The 23,962-nt window shown below is 52.1% G+C and overlaps 1 long non-coding RNA gene across 1 annotated transcript in view; it reads right to left on the bottom strand.

Moving 5' to 3' along the window:
- The window catches only part of LOC146056728 (uncharacterized), a 90,972-nt gene extending 75,504 nt beyond the window's left edge, over positions 1–15,468 (bottom strand). Inside the window, exons 1-2 of the long non-coding RNA XR_014469380.1 lie at positions 15,439–15,468; positions 11,184–11,303 (exon numbers count right to left, since the gene is read on the bottom strand). This is a non-coding gene — a long non-coding RNA (uncharacterized LOC146056728). The remainder of the gene's footprint in view (positions 1–11,183; positions 11,304–15,438) is intronic.
- Positions 15,469–23,962: the final 8,494 nt, after the last annotated feature.

Raw genomic sequence — 23,962 nt, 5'->3', positions numbered from 1 at the left:
TACTCTATTACACACTACCTCCAACTGCGCTAGATCACACTCCCTCCCTTTGAAGCCTGTACTCTATCACACACTCCATCCCACTGCGATATATGACTTTTCCTCCCCCTGCGCTATATCACACACCCTCACCTGTGGCCTGCACTCGATCACACACTCCCTTCCACTGCACTATATCAGACTCCCTCCCCCTGCGCTATATCACACTCCCTCCCCCTGCGCTATATCACACTCCCTCCCACTGCATCCTGTACTCTTATTACACTCTACCTCCCACTGCACTATATCACACTCCCTCCCCCTGTGCTATATCACACTCCCTCCCCCTGCACTATATCACACTCCCTCCCACTGCATCCTGTACTCTATTACACTCTACCTCCCACTGCGCTATATCACACTCCCTCACCTGCGGCCTGCACTCTATCACACACTCCCTTCCACTGCACTATATCACACTCCCTCCCCCTGCGCTATATCACACACCCTCACCTGTGGCCTGCACTCTATCACACACTCCCTTCCACTGCACTATATCACACTCCCTCCCCCTGCGCTATATCACACTCCCTCACCTGCGGCCTGCACTCTATCACACACTCCCTTCCACTGCACTATATCACACTCCCTCCCCCTGCGCTATATCACACACCCTCACCTGCGGCCTGCACTCTATCACACACTCCCTTCCACTGCACTATATCACACTCCCTCCCCCTGTGCTATATCACACTCCCTCCCCCTGCGCTATATCACACTCCCTCCCACTGCATCCTGTACTCTATTACACTCTACCTCCCACTGCGCTATATCACACTCCCTCACCTGCGGCATGCACTCTATCACACACTCCCTTCCACTGCACTATATCACACTCCCTCCCCCTGCGCTATATCACACACCCTCACCTGTGGCCTGCACTCTATCACACACTCCCTTCCACTGCGCTATATCACACTCCCTCCCCCTGCTCTATATCACACTCCCTCCCACTGCATCCTGTACTCTATTACACTCTACCTCCCACTGCACTATATCACACACCCTCACCTGTGGCCTGCACTCTATCACACACTCCCTTCCACTGCACTATATCACACTCCCTCCCCCTGTGCTATATCACACTCCCTCCCCCTGCGCTATATCACACTCCCTCCCACTGCATCCTGTACTCTATTACACTCTACCTCCCACTGCGCTATATCACACTCCGTCACCTGCGGCCTGCACTCTATCACACACTCCCTTCCACTGCACTATATCACACTCCCTCCCACTGCGCTATATCACACACCCTCACCTGCGGCCTTCACTCTATCACACACTCCCTCCCCCTGCGCTATATCACACTCCCTCCCCCTGCGCTATATCACACTCCCTCCCCCTGCGCTATATCACACTCCCTCCCACTGCATCCTGCACTCTATTACACTCTACCTCCCACTGCGCTATATCACACTCCCTCACCTGCGGCCTGCACTCTATCACACACTCCCTTCCACTGCACTATATCACACTCCCTCCCCCTGCGCTATATCACACTCCCTCCCCCTGCGCTATATCACACTCCCTCCCCCTGCGCTATATGACACTCCCTCCCACTGCATCCTGCACTCTATTACACTCTACCTCCCACTGCGCTATATCACACTCCCTCACCTGTGGCCTGCACTCTATCACACACTCCCTTCCAATGCACTATATCACACTCCCTCCCCCTGTGCTATATCACACTCCCTCCCCCTGCGCTATATCACACTCCCTCCCCCTGCGCTATATCACACTCCCTCCCACTGCATCCTGTACTCTATTACACTCTACCTCCCACTGCGCTATATCACACTCCCTCACCTGCGGCCTGCACTCTATCACAGACTCCCTTCCACTGCACTATATCACACTCCCTCCCCCTGCGCTATATCACACTCCCTCCCCCTGCGCTATATCACACTCCCTCCCACTGCATCTGTACTCTATTACACTCTACCTCCCACTGCGCTATATCACACTCCCTCACCTGCGGCCTGCACTCTATCACAGACTCCCTTCCACTGCACTATATCACACTCCCTCCCCCTGTGCTATATCACACTCCCTCCCACTGCGCTATATCACACTCCCTCCCACTGCATCCTGTACTCTATTACACTCTACCTCCCACTGCGCTATATCACACTCCCTCCCCCTACTCTATATCACACTCCCTCCCACTGCATCCTGTAATCTATTACACTCTACCTCCCCCTGTGCTATATCACACTCCCTCCCCCTGCGCTATATCACACTCCCTCCCATTGCATCCTGTACTCTATTCCACTCTACCTCCCACTGCGCTATATCACACTCCCTCACCTGCGGCCTGCACTCTATCACACACTCCCTTCCACTGCACTATATCACACTCCCTCCCCCTGCGCTATATCACACACCCTCACCTGCGGCCTGCACTCTATCACACACTCCCTTCCACTGCACTATATCACACTCCCTTCCACTGCACTATATCACACTCCCTCCCCCTGTGCTATATCACACTCCCTCCCCCTGCGCTATATCACACTCCCTCCCACTGCATCCTGTACTCTATTACACTCTACCTCCCACTGCGCTATATCACACTCCCTCACCTGCGGCCTGCACTCTATCACACACTCCCTTCCACTGCACTATATCACACTCCCTCCCCCTGCGCTATATCACACACCCTCACCTGCGGCCTGCACTCTATCACACACTCCCTTCCACTGCACTATATCACACTCCCTCCCACTGCGCTATATCACACTCCCTCCCCCTGCACTATATCACACTCCCTCCCCCTGCGCTATATCACACTCCCTCCCATTGCATCCTGTACTCTATTACACTCTACCTCCCACTGCGCTATATCACACTCCCTCACCTGCGGCCTGCACTCTATCACACACTCCCTTCCACTGCACTATATCACACTCTCTCCCCCTGCGCTATATCACACTCCCTCACCTGCGGCCTGCACTCTATCACACACTCCCTTCCACTGCACTATATCACACTCCCTCCCCCTGCGCTATATCACACTCCCTCCCCCTGCGCTATATCACACTCCCTCCCACTGCATCCTGCACTCTATTACACTCTACCTCCCACTGCGCTATATCACACTCCCTCACCTGCGGCCTGCACTCTATCACACACTCCATTCCACTGCACTATATCACACTCCCTCCCCCTGCGCTATATCACACTCCCTCCCCCTGCGCTATATCACACTCCCTCCCACTGCATCCTGTACTCTATTACACTCTACCTCCCACTGCGCTATATCACACTCCCTCACCTGCGGCCTGCACTCTATCACACACTCCCTTCCACTGCACTATATCACACTCCCTCCCCCTGCGCTATATCACACACCCTCACCTGTGGCCTGCACTCTATCACACACTCCCTTCCACTGCACTATATCACACTCCCTCCCCCTGTGCTATATCACACTCCCTCCCCCTGCGCTATATCACACTCCCTCCCACTGCATCCTGTACTCTATTACACTCTACCTCCCACTGCGCTATATCACACTCCCTCACCTGCGGCCTGCACTCTATCACACACTCCCTTCCACTGCACTATATCACACTCCCTCCCCCTGCGCTATATCACACACCCTCACCTGTGGCCTGCACTCTATCACACACTCCCTTCCAATGAACTATATCACACTCCCTCCCCCTGCGCTATATCACACTCCCTCCCCCTGCGCTATATCACACTCCCTCCCACTGCATCCTGCACTCTATTACACTCTACCTCCCACTGCGCTATATCACACTCCCTCACCTGCGGCCTGCACTCTATCACACACTCCATTCCACTGCACTATATCACACTCCCTCCCCCTGCGCTATATCACACACCCTCACCTGTGGCCTGCACTCTATCACACACTCCCTTCCACTGCACTATATCACACTCCCTCCCCCTGTGCTATATCACACTCCCTCCCCCTGCGCTATATCACACTCCCTCCCCCTGCGCTATATCACACTCCCTCCCACTGCATCCTGCACTCTATTACACTCTACCTCCCACTGCGCTATATCACACTCCCTCACCTGCGGCCTGCACTCTATCACACACTCCATTCCACTGCACTATATCACACTCCCTCCCCCTGCGCTATATCACACTCCCTCCCCCTGCGCTATATCACACTCCCTCCCACTGCATCCTGTACTCTATTACACTCTACCTCCCACTGCGCTATATCACACTCCCTCACCTGCGGCCTGCACTCTATCACACACTCCCTTCCACTGCACTATATCACACTCCCTCCCCCTGCGCTATATCACACACCCTCACCTGTGGCCTGCACTCTATCACACACTCCCTTCCACTGCACTATATCACACTCCCTCCCCCTGTGCTATATCACACTCCCTCCCCCTGCGCTATATCACACTCCCTCCCACTGCATCCTGTACTCTTTTACACTCTACCTCCCACTGCGCTATATCACACTCCCTCACCTGCGGCCTGCACTCTATCACACACTCCCTTCCACTGCACTATATCACACTCCCTCCCCCTGCGCTATATCACACACCCTCACCTGTGGCCTGCACTCTATCACACACTCCCTTCCACTGAACTATATCACACTCCCTCCCCCTGCGCTATATCACACTCCCTCCCCCTGCGCTATATCACACTCCCTCCCACTGCATCCTGCACTCTATTACACTCTACCTCCCACTGCGCTATATCACACTCCCTCACCTGCGGCCTGCACTCTATCACACACTCCATTCCACTGCACTATATCACACTCCCTCCCCCTGCGCTATATCACACACCCTCACCTGTGGCCTGCACTCTATCACACACTCCCTTCCACTGCACTATATCACACTCCCTCCCCCTGTGCTATATCACACTCCCTCCCCCTGCGCTATATCACACTCCCTCCCACTGCATCCTGTACTCTATTACACTCTACCTCCCACTGCGCTATATCACACTCCCTCACCTGCCGCCTGCACTCTATCACACACTCCCTTCCACTGCACTATATCACACTCCCTCCCCCTGCGCTATATCACACACCCTCACCTGTGGCCTGCACTCTATCACACACTCCCTTCCACTGAACTATATCACACTCCCTCCCCCTGCGCTATATCACACTCCCTCCCCCTGCGCTATATCACACTCCCTCCCACTGCATCCTGCACTCTATTACACTCTACCTCCCACTGCGCTATATCACACTCCCTCACCTGCGGCCTGCACTCTATCACACACTCCATTCCACTGCACTATATCACACTCCCTCCCCCTGCGCTATATCACACTCCCTCCCCCTGCGCTATATCACACTCCCTCCCCCTGCGCTATATCACACTCCCTCCCCCTGCGCTATATCACACTCCCTCCCCCTGCGCTATATCACACTCCCTCCCACTGCATCCTGTACTCTATTACACTCTACCTCCCACTGCGCTATATCACACTCCCTCACCTGCGGCCTGCACTCTATCACAGACTCCCTTCCACTGCACTATATCACACTCTCTCCCACTGCGCTATATCACACTCCCTCACCTGCGGCCTGCACTCTATCACAGACTCCCTTCCACTGCACTATATCACACTCCCTCCCCCTGCGCTATATCACACTCCCTCCCACTGCATCTGTACTCTATTACACTCTACCTCCCACTGCACTATATCACACTCCCTCACCTGCGGCCTGCACTCTATCACAGACTCCCTTCCACTGCACTATATCACACTCCCTCCCCCTGTGCTATATCACACTCCCTCCCACTGCGCTATATCACACTCCCTCCCACTGCATCCTGTACTCTATTACACTCTACCTCCCACTGCGCTATATCACACTCCCTCCCCCTACTCTATATCACACTCCCTCCCACTGCATCCTGTACTCTATTACACTCTACCTCCCCCTGTGCTATATCACACACCCTCACCTGTGGCCTGCACTCTATCACAACCTCCCTTCCTCTGCACTATATCACACTCCTTCCCCCTGCACTCTATCACACTCCCTCCCCCTGCGCTATATCACACTCCCTCCCATTGCATCCTGTACTCTATTACACTCTACCTCCCACTGCGCTATATCACACTCCCTCACCTGCGGCCTGCACTCTATCACACACTCCCTTCCACTGCACTATATCACACTCCCTCCCCCTGCGCTATATCACACACCCTCACCTGTGGCCTGCACTCTATCACACACTCCCTTCCACTGCACTATATCACACTCCCTCCCCCTGCTCTATATCACACACCCTCCCCCTGCGCTATATTACACTCCATCCCACTGCATCCTGTACTCTATTACACTCTACCTCCCCCTGCGCTATATCACACTCCCTCCCCCTGCGCTATATCACACTCCCTCCCCCTGCGCTATATCACACTCCCTCCCATTGCATCCTGTACTCTATTACACTCTAACTCCCACTGCGCTATATCACACTCCCTCACCTGCGGCCTGCACTCTATCACACACTCCCTTCCACTGCACTATATCACACTCCCTCCCCCTGCGCTATATCACACACCCTCACCTGCGGCCTGCACTCTATCACACACTCCCTTCCACTGCACTATATCACACTCCCTCCCACTGCGCTATATCACACTCCCTCCCACTGCGCTATATCACACTCCCTCCCCCTGCACTATATCACACTCCCTCCCCCTGCGCTATATCACACTCCCTCCCATTGCATCCTGTACTCTATTACACTCTACCTCCCACTGCGCTATATCACACTCCCTCACCTGCGGCCTGCACTCTATCAAACACTCCCTTCCACTGCACTATATCACACTCTCTCCCCCTGCGCTATATCACACTCCCTCACCTGCGGCCTGCACTCTATCACACACTCCCTTCCACTGCACTATATCACACTCCCTCCCCCTGCGCTATATCACACTCCCTCCCCCTGCGCTATATCACACTCCCTCCCACTGCATCCTGCACTCTATTACACTCTACCTCCCACTGCGCTATATCACACTCCCTCACCTGCGGCCTGCACTCTATCACACACTCCATTCCACTGCACTATATCACACTCCCTCCCCCTGCGCTATATCACACTCCCTCCCCCTGCGCTATATCACACTCCCTCCCACTGCATCCTGTACTCTATTACACTCTACCTCCCACTGCGCTATATCACACTCCCTCACCTGCGGCCTGCACTCTATCACACACTCCCTTCCACTGCACTATATCACACTCCCTCCCCCTGCGCTATATCACACACCCTCACCTGTGGCCTGCACTCTATCACACACTCCCTTCCACTGCACTATATCACACTCCCTCCCCCTGTGCTATATCACACTCCCTCCCCCTGCGCTATATCACACTCCCTCCCACTGCATCCTGTACTCTATTACACTCTACCTCCCACTGCGCTATATCACACTCCCTCACCTGCGGCCTGCACTCTATCACACACTCCCTTCCACTGCACTATATCACACTCCCTCCCCCTGCGCTATATCACACACCCTCACCTGTGGCCTGCACTCTATCACACACTCCCTTCCACTGAACTATATCACACTCCCTCCCCCTGCGCTATATCACACTCCCTCCCCCTGCGCTATATCACACTCCCTCCCACTGCATCCTGCACTCTATTACACTCTACCTCCCACTGCGCTATATCACACTCCCTCACCTGCGGCCTGCACTCTATCACACACTCCATTCCACTGCACTATATCACACTCCCTCCCCCTGCGCTATATCACACACCCTCACCTGTGGCCTGCACTCTATCACACACTCCCTTCCACTGCACTATATCACACTCCCTCCCCCTGTGCTATATCACACTCCCTCCCCCTGCGCTATATCACACTCCCTCCCACTGCATCCTGTACTCTATTACACTCTACCTCCCACTGCGCTATATCACACTCCCTCACCTGCCGCCTGCACTCTATCACACACTCCCTTCCACTGCACTATATCACACTCCCTCCCCCTGCGCTATATCACACACCCTCACCTGTGGCCTGCACTCTATCACACACTCCCTTCCACTGAACTATATCACACTCCCTCCCCCTGCGCTATATCACACTCCCTCCCCCTGCGCTATATCACACTCCCTCCCACTGCATCCTGCACTCTATTACACTCTACCTCCCACTGCGCTATATCACACTCCCTCACCTGCGGCCTGCACTCTATCACACACTCCATTCCACTGCACTATATCACACTCCCTCCCCCTGCGCTATATCACACTCCCTCCCCCTGCGCTATATCACACTCCCTCCCCCTGCGCTATATCACACTCCCTCCCCCTGCGCTATATCACACTCCCTCCCCCTGCGCTATATCACACTCCCTCCCACTGCATCCTGTACTCTATTACACTCTACCTCCCACTGCGCTATATCACACTCCCTCACCTGCGGCCTGCACTCTATCACAGACTCCCTTCCACTGCACTATATCACACTCTCTCCCACTGCGCTATATCACACTCCCTCACCTGCGGCCTGCACTCTATCACAGACTCCCTTCCACTGCACTATATCACACTCCCTCCCCCTGCGCTATATCACACTCCCTCCCACTGCATCTGTACTCTATTACACTCTACCTCCCACTGCACTATATCACACTCCCTCACCTGCGGCCTGCACTCTATCACAGACTCCCTTCCACTGCACTATATCACACTCCCTCCCCCTGTGCTATATCACACTCCCTCCCACTGCGCTATATCACACTCCCTCCCACTGCATCCTGTACTCTATTACACTCTACCTCCCACTGCGCTATATCACACTCCCTCCCCCTACTCTATATCACACTCCCTCCCACTGCATCCTGTACTCTATTACAATCTACCTCCCCCTGTGCTATATCACACACCCTCACCTGTGGCCTGCACTCTATCACAACCTCCCTTCCTCTGCACTATATCACACTCCTTCCCCCTGCACTCTATCACACTCCCTCCCCCTGCGCTATATCACACTCCCTCCCATTGCATCCTGTACTCTATTACACTCTACCTCCCACTGCGCTATATCACACTCCCTCACCTGCGGCCTGCACTCTATCACACACTCCCTTCCACTGCACTATATCACACTCCCTCCCCCTGCGCTATATCACACTCCCTCACCTGCGGCCTGCACTCTATCACACACTCCCTTCCACTGCACTATATCACACTCCCTCCCCCTGCTCTATATCACACACCCTCCCCCTGCGCTATATTACACTCCATCCCACTGCATCCTGTACTCTATTACACTCTACCTCCCCCTGCGCTATATCACACTCCCTCCCCCTGCGCTATATCACACTCCCTCCCCCTGCGCTATATCACACTCCCTCCCATTGCATCCTGTACTCTATTACACTCTAACTCCCACTGCGCTATATCACACTCCCTCACCTGCGGCCTGCACTCTATCACACACTCCCTTCCACTGCACTATATCACACTCTCTCCCCCTGTGCTATATCACACTCCCTCACCTGCGGCCTGCACTCTATCACAAACTCCCTTCCACTGCACTATATCACACTCTCTCCCCCTGCGCTATATCACACTCCCTCACCTGCGGCCTGCACTCTATCACACACTCCCTTCCACTGCACTATATCACACTCTCTCCCCCTGCGCTATATCACACTCCCTCCCCCTGCGCTATATCACACTCCCTCGCCCTGTGCTATATCACACTCCAGTGGCGTAACTAGGGCTCCGCAGCCCCAACGGTGGCAGAGGGTGCCTGCGCCACCGGGGCGCAGGTTCACAGCGCTCTCACAGAGGCTGCCAAAGGCCAGGAGTCCTGTGTGAGCTCTGCAGCTGCAGCCAATAAGGAAACGCAGACTTGTCCGCCTCTGGCTGTCTGTGTGAGGGCTCTCAGTGACCCGCCCCATGACCCGCTGATGAGTGGGTCACTGAGCGTCCTCACACAGACAGCCAGAGAGCTCCCACTTCTATCCTGCCCGCCGCTCCCCCTTCCTCACTGCGTGATGGAGAGAGTGTCCGTCAGCCACTGGAGAGAGCCTGCTGCTCAATTCAGGATACTCTCCTCCCGGGCCTCACTGACGGATTAAAGCAGCACAGGTACTGTTCATTCTGTACCTGCGCTGTCAGTGTGTACCTGCTCTGTCAGTGTGTTAAGGAGGGGGATGGCACCAGAATTTATTTACTTTTAGTTACGTCACTGTCACTCACCCTGAATTCTGTACTCTATTACACTGATACACTCCCTCGCCCATGGCTTGTGTTCTCACACACTCCCACCCCCTGCGGTCTGTGCTTTATTACACTGATGTTCTCCTTCACCTTCCGGCCTTTACCTACACTTACACGCTCCCTCTCCCCAAGTTGTACGCTCTATCACACTGGCACGCTCCCTCTCCCCGAGACGTACGCTTTATCACACCCCCTGAGCTTTATCACACTCACTTGCTCCCTCATCCTGCGCTCTATCACACTGACGTGCTCCATCACCCTATGGCCTGTGATCTGTCACACTGATGCACTCCCTCCCTTTGAGGCATGCACTCTATCACGCAGTCCCTAACCTTAACTTACTCCACCAACTTACCCACCCTCCCTGCAGCCTAAGCCTGACTGCATCCTAATTCAACACCCTTGGCTGATTTACATGTGCCGCACACTAGTTTAGTTTATTAACGCAGACACAACAAAACCCAATATGGCCGCAGTGCAAAGCCAGTTGTGCCTCTCCCTGTAGATACTGACACACACATACACTCTGGGCAGCCACTTCTCTCCCTCTTGCTGTGGAATCAGGCCAGTTCTGTGTAGCTCCGCCCAGGGCCGGTGCAAGGATGTTTGGTGCCCTCCTGCACACTATAAATTTGTGCTTCCTCTCCCATACTTAATAAAGGGACAATGCCCACCGCATACCGCAAAAAAAAAGGAGGTATGGCCATACAATAGTACCAATTCAAATGACTCAGTAGCACAATCTTGTTCACATTACACAGCACATAGCGCACACAGGGCACTCAATGTCTGGATTCCCACATCGGTCTCCTAACCGCTTGGTTTCTGAACATCGGTAAATCATACAAAATCTGTCTTGTAACAAATTTGGCAGGCTGACAGCTGGGAGTGCAGTGCTTAACTTACTGTACTGCCGCACATGGGCCTGTTCTGCATCCGACGTGCACGGCATCACTGGTGTGTGTAGTGGAGCTTCCTTCTGCTGGGTGGGGGCTTGAAGCCTCTTCAGTTGTACCCGCAGGCTTTCTGTAATGCAAGAAAGCTGTGATGGGTAACGCGCTTAGGGGATGGGGCCACAAGTGACAAGTATCCCCACAGAAAATCTTCCCACTATAGGTGACCCTCCAGTGCTCGAAGTAGCGTTATAACATACCACTGTATAATGCCCCACTATATATATATATATATATAATTATTATTATTATTATAATTTTATTTATAAGGCGCCACAAGTGTTTCGCAGCGCCGTACAAAGGAACAATACAGGGAGACAAAACTTGGCATAACATTGAATAAATAACAAAAATACAGTACAAATAAAGAGCACCACAGTTCAATACACATTACAGCTTAAATGTAAGTAGTGAGGACCCAATCAACATACAACTAGAGGCTTGAGGCCAATGATGGAGATGAGTATGAAGAGGGTCACTGAGTGTTGGAGTAAAGGAGAGCTGTGAGTGAAATGTGAAGAAAAGTGGGCTTTGACAACAGGAGGGAAGAGGGCCCTACTCGGAGGAGCTTACAATCTAGTAGGAAGGGGAGACAGACAGATTACAAGAGGTGCAAGCGAGGGGGTGGTGGTTAGATAGCAGGATGTAAACAGGCAAGGGGTCGGAGAACCAGCTGGTTTATGCAGTGGAAGGGTACGCTTTGATGAATAGGTGAGTTTTCAGTGCCCGTTTGAAGCTTTGCAAGGTCGGGGAGAGTCTAATGGAGCGAAGGAGTGCGTTCCACTGAAGGGGTGCCGCACGGGCAAAGTCCTGTACTCTAGCATGGGAAGCAGTGATCAGGGTGGAGGAGAGACGACAGTCGTCAGCTGACCGTAGAGGGCGGGAGGGTGTATGAATGGAGATGAGGTTAGAGATATATGGAGCAATGGAATTAGAGATGGCCCTGTATGTGAGTGTGAGGTGTTTGAAGAGGATTATGTAGGGGAATGGAAGCCAGTGCAGATTTTGTTGAAGGGGAGTAGCAGAGTTAGAGCGGCGGGAGAGGAAGATAAGCCTGGCTGCAGCATTGAGGACAGATTGGAGAGGAGCTAGTTGGGATTGAGCGAGGCCGGTGAGAAGAGCATTACAGTAGTCAAGCCGTGAGATGACTAATGAGTGGATGATCAGCTTAGTTGCACTCTGTGAGAGAAAGGGCCTGATGCGAGCAATGTTGCGTAACTGGAACCGGCAAGAATGGGCCAGGCCTTGGATGTGGGGTCAAAGGAGAGGGAGGAGTCAAGAGTGACACCCAGGCAGCGGAGTTGGGGAACAGGGGAGATGATGGTGTTGTTAACAGTGATAGAGATATTAGTAGGGGGCATAGCTCTGGGTGGGGGAAAGATAATAAGTTCGGTTTTGTCCATATTCAGCTTCAGAAATCGCTCAGACATCCAGGTAGAGATGGCAGCGAGGCAGTTGGAAACTTGAGAGAAAACAGTGGGGGACAGATCAGGAGAGGAGAGGTAGATTTGGTGTCATCTGCATAGAGGTGATATTGGAAGCCAAAGGAGTTAATGAGTGCACCCAGAGAGGAGGTGTACAGAGAGAACAGAATGGGGCCAAGGACGAACCCTGAGGGACCCCGACAGGAAGGATAGAAGGTGGTGAGGTAGAGCCAGAGGCAGAGACTGAGAAGGAATGGTTGAAGAGGCAAGAGGAAAACCAGTTGAAGACTGTGCCAGAGAGGCCAATGTTTTGGAGTGTGTGGAGGAGGAGAGGGTGATCCACAGTGTCAAAGGCAGCAGATAGGTCCAAAAGGATAAGCAGGGAGAAGTGACCCTTGGATTTGGCTGACAGCAGGTCATTGGTGACTTTCACTAGGGCAGTCTCAGTGGAATGAAGTGGGCGAAAGCCAGATTGAAGGGGATCTAGGATGGAGTGGTCAGACACGTAGCTGGTGAGACGCCTGTAAACCAGCCGTTCTAGTATTTTAGAGGCAAATGGGAGAAGAGAGATAGAGCGGTAGCTTGTGGGAGATAAAGGGTCCAGGTTAGGTTTTTAAAGAATAGGCGAGACCAGAGCGTGTTTGAAGGGTGAGGGAAAGATGCCAGTAGAAAGAGATAGGTTAAAGAGGTGAGCAAGGTGGGAGCAGCCAGTGGGGGAGAGGGAACTGAGGAGACGGGAGGGGAGAGGGTCCAAGGGACAGGTAGAGGGGGGAGAGGATGAGATGAGGGAGTGGACTTCCTCAGCTGTAGTAGGGCAGAAGTATGACAGAGTGGGGTAGTTGGTAGGGGAGGATGATTGGGGTGGGTGGGCAGCAGAGGGGGTATGGAAGGAGATATCATGTCGGATTACCTCAATTTTAGAGAGGAAGAAGGAGGCAAAGTCAGTGGCAGTGAGGGATGAAGGGAGGAGGGGTGGTGCAGGGCGAAGTAGAGTGTTGAAAGTTTCAAAGAGACGTCGGGGATTGGAGGAATGGGAAGAGATGAGAGATTTGAAGAAAGATTGTTTGGTATAGGAGAGAGCAGCGCTGTAGGAGGAGAGAATAAACTTGAAATGGAGGAAGTCTTCCAGAGAGTGAGATTTCCTCCAGAGGCGTTCAGCAGAGCGTGCACATTTTTGCAAGAATCTAGTTATTTTGTTGTGCCAGGGTTGTGGTTTAGAGCGTCGAAGGGGAACAGTGTGGAGGATAATATATATATATATATATATATATATATATATACGGCCAATGTTTGACAAAGAGGCTATGGGCGCCGAATCATGGGTGGCAGGGGTCACCTGGAACTAGAGCTGACAGCTGCTGTAAGCAGAGGAGATAAGCAGTGTGTCAGGGTGGCAGGGGTCACCTGGAACTAGAGCTGACAGCTGCTCTAACCAGAGGAGATCAGCGGCGTGTAAGGGTGGCAGGGGTCACCTGGAACAAGAGCTGACAGCTGCTGTAAGCAGAGGAGATCAGCAGCGTGTCAGGGTGGCAGGGGTCACCTGGAACTAGAGCTGACAGCTGCTGTAAGCAGAGGAGATCAGCGGCGTGTCAGGGCGGCAGGGGTCACCTGGAACTAGAGCTGACAGCCGCTGTAAGCAGAGGAGATCAGCGGCATGTAAGGGTGGCAGGGGTCACCTGGAACTAGAGCTGACAGCTGCTGTAAGCAGAGGAGATCAGCGGCGTGTCAGGGTGGCAGGGGTCACCTGGAACTAGAGCTGACAGCCGCTGTAAGCAGTGGAGATCAGCAGTGTGTCAGGGTGCCAGGGGTCACCTGGAACTAGAGCTCACCGCCGCTGTAAGCAGAGGAGATCAGCGGCGTGTAAGGGTGGCAGGGGTCACCTGGAACTAGAGCTGACAGCTGCTGTAAGCAGAGGAGATCAGCAGCGTGTCAGGGCGCACCTGGAACTAGAACTGACAGCCGCTTTACAGCGTTAAGCACTTGTCAGATCATCCAGGTGCACCCACCCCCTTCTGCTTTCACCGGCTGTCAGCTCATCTTGCTGCATGGTAACCGCAAGCCCTGCTGGATGCCCCGAGTCTCTCCCTGGCTCAAGTAGGCGAGTGGCCACTGATCCCCTCTGCAGCACAGTGGCTGTTAGCTGTTCCCGTGTGTGTACCTTGCCGTGCTGACATGCCGCACTTCCCCTCTGATGAGAGCGTCTGTCAGTGAGGTTCTTACGGCTAAGCCGGTCCATCAGTAGATATCTGAGTTGTGTTAGCGGGGGGAGGGGCACCAGAATGAAAGAGCTGACACATGTGCCTTTTGTGGGGTCGCTGGTAGATGCATTGGATGGCTGCCAATCGACCTCTGGTCATATGCGCTGCTTAGGTCTCTGGCAGGGCACAGTCATAAGGGCAGGGAGATTTCAGTACATTATAAAATGGGCAGGGCGCTGCGCACTGTAAAACAACAAAACAAGGCTACTGGGAACACTATAAATATATACACACACAAACAGATAGATATCCATCATTACATATATGTAGATTGATATAGACACATAGATAGATAGATAGATAGATAGATAGATAGATAGATAGATAGATAGATAGATAGACAGACAGACAGACAGACAGACAGACAGACAGACAGAGACACATAGATAGATGATAGACATAGAAGATAGATATACAGAGACACATAGATGATAGATAGACAGAGATACATAGGTAGATGATAGATAGACAGAGACATATAGATAATAGACAGACAGACAGACAGACAGATAATCACTAAACTCACTTAGTTCCTCTGTACTGGTCCAGGGCAGTCTCTCTATTGTTCGTGGCAGGTGATGAGATGGCTCCATGGATATGGGGACATCCAGTGGCTCCTGGCAGTACTGCAGTCAGCAGTAACTGCAGCACTCTTCTCTCCTTTGTTGTCCTTGTAGCTCCGCCGCCCGCCATGTCCGTGTAGCCCCGCCCCCAGCCAAGTCTGTGTAGCTCCGCCCCCCGCCGAGTCTCAGGCACTGCAGTGCAGCCTAGAGATGGGCAAAACGTAGGGTTACCACCTTTTTGTGGAGAGATTCCCGGACAGTGGCCCGCCTCTTGACACACCCACTGCTCCACCCATGTCCCGCCCCCAGCTCCGCCCTTTGACCCGCCTTATGTTGATTTTTTTTTTAACCTTTGCTTCAATTTCATTCTTGATTTTGCATACCATAATGGCAGTTACATGTTACATCATACACAGTAATACCCATTACACGTTATGCCAGACACCGCAATGCCCATTACATGATATGCCAGGACTGAAAATTTTTTTGTAAAGGACGGACAATACAGACAGTGCGCGCCTTAGGCGCGCGTCAAAAATTTTCAACATAATGCTGATTACACGTCACACACCCATTACATAGCATATAAAATGCCATAGTATATCACATGCCATAATGCCCATTACATGTTATGCCACACACCATGATGTCCATTACACAGTATGCTTATTACTTGTTATGCCAGAACTGAAATTTTTTCTAAGATAGGGACAACACGGACACAGTAATGCCGATTACACATCACACACCCATTGCATAGTATATCACATGCCATAATGCCCATTACACGTTATGCCACACAGCGTGATGCCTATTATATGTTACGCCATACACCACAATGTCCATTACACAATATGCCAGGACTGAAAAAGTTTTTTGTAAAGGAGGAACAATATAGACAGTGCGGCAACATTTTTCAACATAAAGCCGTTTATACGTCACACACCCATTACATAATGTACAAAATGGCACAGTATACCACATGCTATAATGCCCATTACATGTTATGCCACACACCATTATGCCCATTTCACATTATGCTTATTACTTGTTATGCCAGGATAGAATTTTTTCTAAAATAGGGACAACACGGACACCGTAATGCTGATTACACATCACACGCTCCTTACATAGTATACCACATGCCATAATGCCCATTACACATTATTCCATACACTGGGATGCCCATTAAACATTATGCCAGGACTCAATCATTTTTTCTTAAGGGGCAATGTAGACAGTGGACGCCGGAGGCGCAGGCCAAAAATTTACACCATAATGCCTATTACACATCACATGCCCATTACATTTTATACCGGGATGCGGTCATTTGGTCTACAGCATTATGGTAGAAAGTCATTAGGTCGAATCCATTAGGTCGACATGCTAAAAGGTCGACATGACTCTAGGTCGACATGAGAAAAGGTCGACATGATTCTAGTTCGAAAGGTCATTAGTTCGACAGGTCATTAGTTCGAAAAGGTCATTAGTTCGACATTGTCTATGTCGACATTCACAAGGTCGACATGGAGTTTTTCACTGTTTTTTGAGCCAACATGTGCCGACAGGCGGTATTTCATGCCCTACCATCCACTAGGGCATGGTGGGAGAATAAAATAGTGTGCCGAGCGTAGCGAGGCACCGTGCCCGACGCATAGTGAGCGCAGCGAGCGATGCGAGGGGATGCAGTGCACTTTAAACTGTGTCCATGTCGACTGTGTTGACATTCAGGTAAAAAAACAGTGAAAAACCCCATGTCGACCTTGTGAATGTCGACATAGACAATGTCGAACTAATGACCTTGTCGAACTAATGACCTGTCGAACTAATGACCTTTCGACCTAGAATCATGTCGACCTTTTCCCATGTCGACCTAGAATCATGTCGACCTTTTAGCATGTCGACCTAATGGATTCGACCTAATGACTTTCTACCATAATGCAATAGACCAAATGATCCCAACCCTTTATACCACTTGCCATAATGTACAATACACGTTATGCCAGGGCTTGACAAATTATTTTTCTAAATAGGGACAAAAGGGACAGTGCGCACCGGTGGCGCGTGGCAAAAAATATTACACCATAATGCCTATTACACGTCACACATCCACTACATATTATACCACATGCCACACATGGATGCGACAAAATCACAGCGGTCGGAATCTGGACGGTCGAAATACCGACACCGGAATCCCAACCGACGCAATGCTGACACTTTCACCCTCTATGGGTGTCCACGACACTCATAGAGAGAGAATAAAATAGTGTGCCAAGCGTAGCTAGGCACCGGGCCCACTGCGTGTTGAGCACAGCGAGCCTGCAAGGAGTGGGCGATCAATGCCCCCCTCTTGTTGGCATTTCATACTGAATCCCACACCATAATGACCCGGATCATCGGCGGTGTAATTGGGACACGCTGTGTCCCTTTACACGGGACTTCTACCCAGGTCCTGACCTGGGTAGAACACGGCCAGGACCTGGGTAGAGGGCGGTGTAAATGGGTACGACGGGTCATCCGACCCGGCTCCCATTTACATCAATGGGGAACGTCCAATCTGCGGACCACAGCGTCCGCAGGTTGGACGGGGGGGGGGGCCCAGACAGCCTGCGCTGCTGTCTGCTATACACTGCAGACAGCAGCAGCGAAGGAGGTGAATGGATGCCTGTGTCCATTCCATTCACCTCCTGGGGGGCGCACGGGGACTGGGAGCAGTCCAGCACATCACCTTAGTGCCGGGCTTGCCCCCAGCGCAGCGGTCCGGGTCCCAGCGGCGGGGATCGGCGCTTGGAGATGATGTAATCTCCAATCGCCGGCGGATCTGGAACCGCCACGCCGGGAGGGGGTGATTTAAACGGGACAAAACGCCGGGTTGCACCAGGCTTGATCCTGGGTCCAAAAAGCCGGGTGCGACCCAGCGTTTTGGTGTAAAAGAGGTATTAGTTATCTGCAAGAAGAGAGCACTCTAGAACAGAAGAACCCCCCCCCCTTCCCCCCCCCCAGTAACACAATCTCCCTTTAGCAATAACCACCCCCCCCCCCCCCAATCAGGCAGATCATCAACTCCCCCTAGCCCCAAACAGTTCCCCCTAATAGGTCATCTCCCCACATCATAGAATAGACCTCTCCCATTCAGAAATATTGACTGCATCTAGTAATCCAATTTTCGCTTCCTCCCCTTAGCACTAAATAGTCCACCTCCAGCACAGACCGATCAACTCCCCCACCACCTTTCCTCCCTCCCCATATTCACACACAGTAAAACTTTTTTTTACACTCACAGCGGGTGCCGGTCGTGGGCTGTGTGCTCAGCTGTTGGCTGCTCTCTGCCCGGTTGCGGACTGCACTGGTGTCCTGGCGCCACACCACACCGCCACACCACGTCCAGCCAGGCAGCACTCGAGTCACAGGTCATATGGTGGCCGCAGCCCGCAGGAGGAGCTGGCGGATGAGTGACACACTCACACTGTCTGTGTGTCCCGCCTCCTCCCAGCCAGCCAGAGCCGCAGCGGAGTGTCATCACAGCAGACACTGAAGGAGGAGTTAGGAGTGGGAGGACGGTGAGATCTGAGTCACTCATCGCCGCCCCGCGACCCTACCGCCCTCCCTCGGCTTCCTCACGTGGGTCACAGGCGGCTGGGTATGTAAACAAATGTCATGTTGTCAGCCTCACTGAATGTGACTGACAGTAATAGATGGTGGCGGTGCCGGCCGGGCGGGGGGGATCATCAATTACCGGACAAAGTATAGTCCGGGGCAGCCACCCTTCCGGACTCCGGACACCGGTCTCAATTACCGGACTGTCCGGAGTAATCCCGGACGGGTGGTAACCCTAGCAAAACGGCGCATTAGTATGAGTCGGGATCCGCCGGATCGTTAAGTGAAAAGATACGTATCTTTTAGACAGGGACCTCGGCTCACTTTTAATAAAAAAAGGGGGAATATACATGACCGAGTAAAAACACTGACCGATGGCTGGGTGCAGAATCGCCATCGATGTCAACCATCGATGGCATCTGCACCAATGGCCATCCCTGGCTGCAGCAGCTAATCTTTCTATCACTTGTAATCACAGCACTGTACTCAGTCTCCAGAGGTAGGACATCTCAGCTGCCACAGGTGGCAGCACTGAGATCAGGAAAATGCATTGTAAACTGAAACGGATCACCTTTTTGGGATCGGCGGATCATTCGTTCTTGGGTGGGAGCCGCTCAAAAGATCCAGTTCGTTCGCGAACGACCCATCTCTACTGCAGCCTGACAGGCAGCCTCATAAGTGGGGTGAGGGACCGGCCTGCCGGGAAACTACCCGGTGTCCAAGCATACCAATCCGCCCCTGCAAGGCTCATATGATATCTCAGGGCTGTGCACTAACACTGCACTGGCTGCCTGCAGAAGGTGGTGTCACCCCAGAGACTGGTGACACCCAGCGCGGCCCGCACCCCCCCCGCACCTGCCTAGTGACGCCACTGAGTGAAATATTGTGGGATGGTATGAGAAGTCAAAATTTTATTAAATACCTGTACCAAGGGGTCAATAATCTTAGGGGAGAGGAGTTTGTAAAATTCACCGAAATATCCACCAGGGCCCGGTGATTTGAAGGATTTAAGTTGAGAAATAACTTGTTCCACCTCCTGAGAGGTAATAGGGGCGCAAGCTGAATCAGCAGCCTCTGCACTAATAGTGGGTAGGGTAACAGAGTTCCAGAAAGTAGATTTAGCCTGGGTATTTATGGAGGGTTGGGAGAAGATATCTGTGTAAAAGTCTGATAACACCTTTGCTATGTCACTAGATTTAGTCATTAGGGAGCCTTCATACCCTCCAACTGTACCGTTTTAGCCGGTACAGTACCGTTTTTTAATGGCCTGTACCGGCTAAAAATCCTTGTACCGATTGTACCGTTTTTTTTTTCATTTTTAATACAGTAGCACTGCGCTTCCTCCCCCGAGGTGGCCAAGGGGACTCTGGGAGATGTAGTTTCCTAGACCGCCGGCTGCTTATTGGGTAGCGTGAGGGGTAGCCAGCTGACAGGACTACAACTCCCGAGGTGCACCACCTCGGGGGGAGAAGGGACGGAGGCGGAGCGTGCCGCAAGCCAATCACATGGCAACAAACTGAGAGGTGGGAGAGCATCGGCGGGCGCCGGGTGAATGAAAATGTGCAGCGCCGTCTGTGTTTGCTCCAATTCTGCTGCCCATGTGGAGTCAGTTCTATCAGCTGTCAGGTATAGTGGTTGCTGCGCTGTGTTAGACTCAGACCCCGGTTGCCGCGTGTGCTTATGTGAGCGGGCCAATGCGGGGACACTGTACCATAGCAGCAGCAGCATTAGTATAATTTTATGTTCCACTCCAGTACCATTGAACGTATAGAAAACGAGGTATGACCACGCCCCCTTCCCATGGCCACACCCCTTTTTTCCAGTTGTACCGAATTCACCCCTTCAAATGTTGGAGGGTATGAGCCTTCTGGGGATTTGAGCGACTGGATAAGGGAATTTGGTGCAGTCCCTTTCAATAAATTAGAAAGAAGACGACCAGTTTTGTTGCCAAACCGATAAAATCTATGATTTTTGTGGAAAGAGTGTTTATTACCCATAGTGGTCATAATTGAATCAAAATGCGATTTAGCTGCAGAATATTTCTGTCTATTAGAGAGGGGTCGGAGACTGTCTGTCGCCGTCAGTTTCTGTTGCGACACTATGAAAGTTGAGACAAACCTCTTTTTACGCCGAGACACATACTCAATAAGTTGGCCTCGTAATACAGCTTTAGCGGCCTGCCAAAACACCAAAGGGTCTGAGTGTGCTGACTGTATATTGTTAGCGAGGTAGTCCTCCCAGCAAAGTCTAAGCTGCTTGTGAAAAGGGACTGAGGAGACAAAAGAAGTAGGGAATTGCCATCGTTTAAAAGCTTCCACATCTACATTTAAGGCAATAGTGGTCCAAATCAATCCATGGTCCGAAAGTGCCATGGGTTCAATTTCGGCTTGACTAGCATTGGGGATAATAGAGTCAGACAATAATAGATAATCTATTCTAGAAAGGGAGCCGTGGGCCGCCGACAGGCACGTGTACTGTCAGTAGGGGGCAAAAATCTCCACACATCTGTGATTTTGAGTTGGTGTGATAGGTGAGGGATGCCAAGCCTGGGGGTTAGGCGCTTTGAAGCACGGGAGGAGGTATCTAGATAAGGGGAGGTTATTATGTTGAAATTGCCCCCAACAATTAAGGGCTTAGATGAGAACAGGTACAATTTAGATAATATATCGGTCATGAAGGCCTTAGAATAGGAGTTGGGTGCATACACTGAACACAAAACATAATTACAGCTGTAAAGAGAAATTTCTAAAATTAGGCAACGCCCCTCTGGGTCAGTAATGGTATTTGTAACCTCAATTGGAAGGTTGCCCCTGGCCAATATCATCACCCCTCGGGCTTTCGAATTGTAGGAGGCGGTGGCAGCACACGCCATCCCAGGGTATTTAATTTTTGTGCTTCCGCGGGGAGACGATGAGTCTGTTGAAGGTAAACCAGATCCATACCTAGTTTTTTAAGATACAAGAGGCACTTCTTCCTTTTTATCGGAGAATGTATACCTCCAATATTCCAGGAACCAACTTTAATGGTAGCCATCATTTAAAAATTAAAGAGAAAGGCGATCAGAGACCCCCTCCAACAAGTAACACCATACTTTATATATTATAATTGAGGCAACAAGAAGTACAAAGATAACATAAAAGAAGGGGTGATGAGAAAGGTGGAAGGGAAGCAAGCACACAGCACACTCACATACAACAAAGTAACATCCGAGAGGGGATTCACAAAAAGGAATCACCGTCTCCTTGAGTCTATAGACTTCACGGTGAGAAACAAAATAAGGCCGTGACAACATGGAGCTAAATTGGCTCCTGGCCCTATCACCCATTTTTATTATTATTAACTAAGAAAGAACACTTGAACATAAATATGTAGTAGCTATTAAATGTAGCACAACAGGGACATTTCTCCAGGGAAGCGTCAGCGTTACCTATGAGGCTGCAAGAGGTGCACAACCTGTACTGTAGAGGTTGAAAAACCTATGGAAGGTTAAGGACAAAATACGCTGTCCCACAGAGTGAGTGCATAGATCAGTCCTCATTGATGTCATCCGGGGTGATACCAGAAGGTAAGCCTCTGCATCAGCCGGGGTGTTAAAGTCCCGGAAGGTATTTCCATGGAACACTCGAAGGCGTGCAGGGTAGAGAAGAGCACATTTTTGGCCTAATAATGAATTTAATCAATTTCAAATTGATGGAAATTGATCTTAATGTTGGGTTTTTAGTACACATATATTAGCAGCGGGCACGATGCTTACCGGAGGGCACCGACGTTATATTGTATTATATCAGTATTGCACACTGGGAGTGCCGCCCTTACAGAATTTAATCTCTTATATATTTAGCCAGATCCGTCACTCAAAAGCAGTGTAGGGAACGGTGGGCGGGGTTCCACGGGTGATTGACAGGCCCGTCCACCGTTATCCACACTGCAGAACCTGGACACTTCCGTTCTACACAGGCTACGTCCTACACAGCAAGCTCCCGCCCCCTCCTCCCCATGTCCACCCAAGCACACCCCAAACACCGCCCCACGGCTGCACAGCACTCTGTACAGGCACTTTAGCCCCGCCCACCCTCCTTGCCCCTTACTGCCCACACGTGCAAGGTACGACCCCCCACACCCGCTCTGATCATCAACATTACCCTGACCACCGGAAGCCCGTGCCTGATGCCCCCAGCTGCACACATCGCGCCGCCGCCACCCGCCGCCGCCTGTGTAGTGGGAGCGGCACAGGACATCGCCGCAAAACACCCCCCCCTGCCAGCATCCATGCCCGCACTCCTGCGCTTTGCCGGCAGCATAACCCCCCCCCCCCCATCTCCCTCCAGCATCTCCCCTCTCCAGTTCACGGGAGCATCCATCTCCACACCCCCCGCACAGCCCGTGTGCAGCTCCCCCCCCCCCTTCCCAGGCGCACACAGCTTACTTATGTGCCGCTGCCGCTACCTCCTGCCATTGAGTTCCAAACCTACACTTCAGCTGCCTCACTGCAGCCATCGGCAATACTCCAGGGCTGCAGTGCACGGAAGTCCTGCCTGGTGGCTCGGCTCCCTCCACCCTTCTCAAGCGCGCAGGCAAGGTTGCGCCTTCAGCTGATCCGGGGCTGGCACACATCCAAGACCCAACGCGAACTTCGGTAATCTCCCCCTGGGCCCCGCAAAATGTAAAAAAAAAAAAGTCGGAACATGGGGGGGGGGGGGGCGCGCAATAGCGCACAGTACAGGGGGTCAGGAAATACATGCTGTGCCCACACAGCACTGCTGCCCCCTGTCCAGCTGAACTGCATCTAGGGATAGCAGCTATACAAGCCACAGGTACGTGCTACCCTGGGGACCCCCTTGCTGCTCTGACCCAAGACTGCACTTTACACAATCCCCTACTGCATAG

The sequence above is a fragment of the Crinia signifera genome, unplaced genomic scaffold (genome assembly GCF_055691185.1).
Source record: "Crinia signifera unplaced genomic scaffold, ASM5569118v1 HAP2_SCAFFOLD_87, whole genome shotgun sequence".
In the NCBI taxonomy this organism is placed as follows: Eukaryota; Metazoa; Chordata; class Amphibia; order Anura; family Myobatrachidae; genus Crinia; species Crinia signifera.
The sequence above is the reverse complement of the archived record's forward strand: the minus strand, read 5'-3'. Positions and strand labels throughout refer to the sequence as shown.